We start from the raw sequence: 6,926 nt of genomic DNA, 5'->3' as shown, positions 1-6,926 counted from the left end.
TAGCGGCCAGGTGCATTCAAGATTGCAGACGGCGATGGTCGTGAGTTAGCAAATTCCTGGAATATTGATCAATTACGTAAATTTTATGTATAAGTCAATAAGTTACCATATTTGTAAGACATCTTACGATTTCAATAAAGTTGATTTCAGGTAAAGATTACAGTCAAAGTGTTCCTTCCCAACGATCCCTTACCACGATGACACCTAGAGTTGAAACCTATCCTAATGTCCCTTTACGCCGTCCTGACAAGGCCTCTGAGGAACCTAAGGGAACTTCGGCTGGGGACGTCCAGAGTGGATAAGGCCTTGTCGGATCATGAAGAGTCAAACGACCATGTAAGATCTGGTCATGTAAGATTTCTCGCCGTGCGTATTAACCAAGCCATGTAATCGGAAATTGAGTTTTCCAACTTCACGGCTGGGGGCTAGGATCAGTGCTTTTTCAACCAAGGCAGGTCAAGGGTCCAAGAGCCTTGTCCTCCGAGAACTATTCTCCGACCACAAGGCTAGGGGCTAAGGAGAGTGTATAGCTCAAGTGGCTGATCGAAGTCACAAAGTGAGAAAACACTTATACACAACACATCCAGAGTAAAAAAAACGTAGTTAGATAGATTTCTTTTTTATTTCACAAGCATTTGTTACAAAATCATAAACATTCCAAAATATATTACATGTCTTCTTGAGATATCTTTTTACAGGGTATAAGAACTACCAGGACGGCCAACGCCAATCCATCGACCGAAAATCCTTCTCGGCAAGCGGCACCATCCACTACGCCAGGCCTTCGATCTCCGCGGAGGTCCTCCGGGAACGCGAGAACTCTTCGTGGAGGAACTCGAGGCGCAGCTGCGGGCGGTGATCTCGGATGCAGGCCAGCACATGCCCCCCAGCATAGCGGCTTGCACGACGGCACTCCTGCTTCAGGGCCTCGTCGATACGCTTGCCGATCCCTTCGAGCTGTGTGCAGGTCCCATTCAACCACGAGATGTATCTAGCCGCTGACTCCTCAGGATTCCCGCGAGGAACTCGGAGCTCCTTGCAGACTTCCGCCATTGCCGTACAACAGCTCTTGAGGTACGAGTTGAACCACACCTCGCAACCTTGGAGGGCATCCACAGCCTGGTCCTTCTTCACTTCCACCATGGTCTTCTTGAGTTCGCCTACCTCGAGCTTCGTCTTCCAATACTAGATCCGACGATCTCGTTCCGCCAACGCATTCTCGAGGTCTGCCAAGCACGGAAAGGACTGAGTCAAGCTATCTTTCTCTCCCGAGAACGCAGCAAATTAAGTCAATCCGAATAAAAGTAGAGGAAGTAAAGACCAAGGTGAAAACCTAGAGACGTCACTGCCATATTCGTCTCCACATACAGACTTTGACTAGCATCCTCCTACAGCGCATACGGCACAAGAGCAAGTGCCGGAACGATCACCGGCATGTCAGGCTGCCCGCGCTAGTGGACATCCTCAACATCAACATCTCTACGACGACAAGAAGGTACTCGAAATCACATGCTAAGAAGACAAGGGAAACGGCTATCTAAATAAAAACAGTTCGAACCCACAAAAGTTTTACAGCATGTTGGTTAAGGGGTACAAGGGAAATAAACCCTACACTTCAAAAAGGGGGAGCACGACCGACCTGCTTCATCACACCCTGACGCTCGTCATCAGTGGCCCCCTGATCCAAAGCCTTCTATAGGTCTAGATCAGGGTGCACCAACCTCACGCACGCGAGGACGTGGCATGCCCCGGTGTAGATCCCGTTGGACGTCTTCCCGCCGATTCTGGCCGCATGCTTGGAGGGGATCTCCTCCATCGCCGTAGCCAACTCTACGAGCGAGGTCGTCAGCGAGAACTCGTCGGGGTTCGCCGTGATAGTGGTCGTGACACCGCACTCTCCGGCGAGTTGGTGTAGGCCGGTGTAAGATACCCGCAGCGAGCCGCGGATCTCTGACAAGTTGTTCTCAAGCTCCGACATCCAGTGCTCGAGCCCTCGTCGCTGCCTCTTGTTGCCGGCCACCAGCTCCCGCATCTTCAGGAGATCCTCACCGGCCTCCGCCAGGTCACGCGCTAGTTTGTCGGCACACTGGTTCGCCAACGACGCCACCGCCCTGGCCTCCTCGATCTCGTGGCCTACGCCGCGAGCACCGGCCTGGAGGATGCGCTCCATCTCGGCTTGGAGCTCCCCCAGTGAGGGCATCAACAGGCGGGCCCCGTGCGGGCATAAGGCCAACGGCGGGGCTACTCGGTGTCACCTCCCGGTCTTTGATTGCGACCACGACATCTGTCGAGGCCGCTGCAGGGGACGCGCTGGAGGCCGCACCGGCCCCATCTTGCACCGCCTTCGCTCGCGCCGCCCTGCGAAGGATGTCTGCTCCCTTGTAAAACTAGGCGATCAAGGTTTCGAGAATAAAAAGACTTCAAAAACATCTGCTTACTTCATGCCGATCGTCACCAGCCTCTGCCTTCGCTGCGGCGGGGGAGACGCGTCCGAGACCTAAGAAAGATAGCATGGTGTGAGGTCGAAACATTCCGACTGCACGTTAAAAGACAGGAGAGGCCTTACTGCTGGGCTTGACGGCTTCCGACAGGTCCCGAGTACGAAGGAGCATTTCCTCCCCTTCTTCGGGATGTTGCTGCCACTTGTGGTAGCAGTAGTGATGACGGACGCCTCCTTGGTGACGCCCTCCCTCAATGACATCGCCGCCTGGTGGTCCACGATGTCACGTCCTGATAAATTCATCCCAAAATAAAAATCATTCTCTAAAAGGAATAATAGAATTAATTAAAATTCGAAAAGAAATTGGCAAACACTAAAATACGTACAAGAAAAATTCGAATGTGGTACGGAGATTTTTTGTTAAATTCAAAGTGGTCTAAAAGGAGCCCTCAAATTTTACTTGAATTTTCAGAGCACCGGAAATATTTATTAAGCAACAAAAACAATTATCACAGTTTATTAAAAAGAAAAACTAAAAATTAATCCCTCCTTCCTCCTTGGGCCGAGCCCAGCCCAAAGTCCTCCCTTCCTCCCTCTCTTTCTCTCCCTCTCCTTCTCTCTCTCCTTCTCTTGGGCCTCCCCTCTCCCCAGCCCACTTCCCTCCTTCCGGCCCTCTTTTCTCTTTTTCATCCTGGGCCGGCTGCTTGGCCTATGCCGAGCCGCCCCTCCCGCGCCCCTCACCCGGTCGCACGCGCGTCTCCAGCGGGTCCCGCCTGTCGGACCCGTCGTCCTCCTCCCGCTCGATTCCTCTCTCCCGTGAAACCTAGCATCGATTCCTCCCCTAAATCCACGCGAATCAATGCCCTTATTTCCAAATTAATTGGGGGTTTTAATCCCCGTTGCTTCCTCTCTCTTTCCCCTGTAATTTCCCTTTGAATGGCGCCGCAAAACGCCGGGAACGGGCGCGCCAATCCCGGCCACCTTCCATGGCCGCCGGCCGCCATTTCCGCCTCCGTTCCTCCTTCTCCTGTGGCTGGCTCCCTCTTCTCAGCTATATAGTGGAACCCCCACGCTCCGTTCTCTCGTTTTAGCCCCTACCCGAGCTCCCCCGTGGCCGCACCACCTCTCTCCGCCTGCTCTGTCGCGTCCCAAATCGACCCTAAAATACATCCTCTAAATTATGCCTAGAATAATTAAAATGCTTGTGAAAGCCTTCAAAAATTAAAATGTGCAAAGTTAAAAGTCAAATAGGGCTTGGAGGATTTTTGTATATTTCCTAAAAGCCTAAAATGTGTAAATAAATTTTAGCGGAATTTTCAGAGCACAAATAATAATTATTAAGAAATAAACAAAGTTAAAATGATTTTATAAAAAGAAAAACCCTAAAATCCCTCCTTCTCTCTAATGGGCCGGATTCGGCCCATCTCTCTCCCCCTCTCTCCTCCTCCCCGCGGCCCACTCGCCGCCTCCCCGCGCGCGCGCCGCTGACAGGCGGGCCCGCCCGCCACCCTCGCTGACGGGTGGGGCCCACCCGTCATCCCCTTCCTCCCGCCGCTCCCGCCGCCTCCCCGCGCCCTAGCGCCGCCGCCACCGCGAATCCCGCCGCCTCCCGCCGTCCCCGCAAGCAATAAAGTGGGGGGAATCACTCCCCGTGATCCCCTCTCCCTTTCCCCCCATTTTTCCCTCTCTCTCTCGCGTTCAAACGGGCGGATTTGCCCCCGCAAATCTCGCCGGCGCCGTTGATGGCGGCTGGACCTCCCGCGCCGGTTTCCTTCCCCTCCGGCCGCCCTCTCTCACTCCCAACCCTATATAAACCCTCCCCGAGCTCCCCACCACCGTTTCCGCCACTCACCGCCCTCTCTCCTCGCCGGAATCGAGCTCGCGCCGTCGCTCTCTCTCTCCGCCGTCGCCGCCGAGCTCCGGTCCGCCGCCGTCGTCGCCCCGGACCACCTCCCACCTCGGGGCCGCCTCCTTCGGCTTCGCCGCAACCTCGCCGACCTCGTCCACCTCTCCGTTTCGGTCGCCGACCGCCGGAGCGCCGCCGACCCCGTCGACCCGAGCCGCGCCGCCGCCTTCCTCCGCTCCGGTTGCAGTTTCCGTCGTCGCCGTCGACCCGGGGTGAGCCGTGGACCGCCGCCTCCTTTCCCCCTTCCCTCCCCTCTCTCGGCCGCTGCTCCGCCGTGCCGGTGGTCGCCGGCGGCGACCATCGGGGCACGGGCGCTGCCTCCTGCCGGCCGCGCCGACGTGGCCGCCTCCGGGCGCGCCTAGCGGCTGCCGCGTGGGGCCCGGCCGTCAGCCGCCCGCGCCCTCGGGTGCGGCTGACGCGTAGGGCCCACGGCGCCGGCCGGTGTGAGCCGGGTGCACCCGGTCCACCGAGGACCGTGAGGCTGCCGCGTGGGTCCCACTCCCGTGGACCCGGTCCGCGCGCCCTCTCCCCCGGCTGACGCAATAAATATATTTTTAAATTAAAATTTAAACGAAGAAATTCGTAAATATTCATTTAAAGAGCATATAAACTTCAAATGGCCATAACTTGGCCATTTGAACTCGGAATTGGACCGTTCAAGTCTCTAATTTTTCCTTAAGAAGTCAAGAACCCATTTTTGTGCTTTGTTCCTGCTTGTTATATGGAGTTTATTAGAGTAAAAGCCCTTTTATTTTCCGTTGGTCGTGTAGACGCTGCAGCTTCGGAAGATCCGCTCTTCGTGGAGGTTGAGGCCGACGTTTGGGAAAGCGAGCAAGGCAAGTCACATCATTCTTTGAACATATTGGATCCTAGTTTATAAAATTATTTTGATTTAAATTATTGCATTATCGCTTTATTTAAATTCCCGCGTTATCACTGTTTTATTTAGCCATGCCTATTTACCTTTGTTATGACCTTATTATTGTGGTTATTGTTATTATTACCTTGTTCACCCTAGAATAAACAAAACCCCAGCTAGTGGGCACTCTATTCATGGCTCCACTAGTATGAATTTAGGTAGATGCTTCGCTGATTAATTAGGCAACATTAGGTGGTTTTATAACTCTAGCCTTTGGGAATATTCATATCACTTGGACACCATGGAATGGTTGGATTATTGTGGAATTGGATTCACACCTCTCCCTCTATTCAAAACCCTCAAAATGGTTTTAGGCTGGGCTCGGGGTGCATGGTTTTGATGGTAGCACCTCGGCCATACAAGGACCGGTCTTCGGGCCTCTGTTGCAAAGCACTACCGTACTTCCACATGTCTAATGGGTAAGGCTTAGTTTGTGGCTCAGTCTGGCTATAAACAAAAGTACACGGATGGAGATGGACGAAGTCGGGGGTCGATGGACATCTCTAGGGCAAATGAAGGCTACACGAGCTGCGGCCCGGTAGTCGAGATGTCATGGCGCAGGACCGGTGTCCTGCTGCTAGGGGCTCAGTCCTGCCTACCTGTCCCGGGGGTTCCGGCCGTAGGTGGGGTTGGGTCGGTACTCTTGTCTATGGCTAGGATGGGTTGGAAACTATGTCACGTCTTCCGTCCGTATACCGTGGTGGTATGTGGCACGTGGTTACGCATGAGGAAGATGTGTCTTGTGGGTAAAGATGTACACCTCTGATCAGAGTATAATCTATTCGAATAGCCGCGCCCTCGGATATGGGCAAGCCGAGCAATGTACCCAAGTTAGTGTTTTAATTCTTAAAACCTGCTTAACAACTAAAATGTGGAATGGTTGGCCTGGGTTGGCTTGGGACGAGCTGGGACCCAGGGTCGGGTTGCCAGTTCGGTCTGAATCATCGTAGGCCTTGGGTTAAGGCAGGTTCGTGTGGGTTCACGGCCTTGGTTAATAATATTGTACAGCTCTAGAATCGTGTTTACAAAATAGCTTTGAGCAACTAAGGGTCTTTTAAATGCTGTTTATTGCAGAACCTAACCCCTATATTATAACTCCATTGTACTCCTTTGCATTTATGCTGCACTTGTGGGTGTGTCTTGTTGAGTACGGTGGTTGTACTCAGTCTTGCTCAATTTTTCCCAAACCCAGAAGAGGAGCCCCTGGATGATGAAGGCTTTGGTGTCTAGCTCGTGCCTGCCGTCAAGCGCCTGTGGTCGTCGCCTTAGTCTTCCGCTGTTTTTCGTTGTCTTTGAGTGTGCTGGGCCGTCGCTGCCCATGTAACAATTAACTATTTACGCTTCCGCTTGTTAAACTCTGAATTGTATCAACTTTTGGTGTACCTTGCCTCCTGGGACAAGGAATAACACACGCACGTAAGGAACGCCCGTTGGGTTTTTTCCGGTCGTGACATGCTCCTCTTTCCTCGGCGCCGGCCACCCCCCAGCCGCCGTGCCGCCTCGCCCGTGCGGCGGCTGACGTCACCACCGCCTTCCCCGGCACTGCGATGCCATCCTCCTCCCCAGCCTCCCCGTCTACTCGCTAGAAACTCGCCGGAACAGTGCCTTCGTCGACGTCCAGTGGCGTCGCTGCCACTGCACCGCCTCCAGTCGCCCTGGTC

Source organism: Oryza glaberrima, chromosome 4 (genome assembly GCF_000147395.1).
Source record: "Oryza glaberrima chromosome 4, OglaRS2, whole genome shotgun sequence".
In the NCBI taxonomy this organism is placed as follows: domain Eukaryota; kingdom Viridiplantae; phylum Streptophyta; class Magnoliopsida; order Poales; family Poaceae; genus Oryza; species Oryza glaberrima.
Note: the sequence above shows the minus strand (reverse complement) of the source record.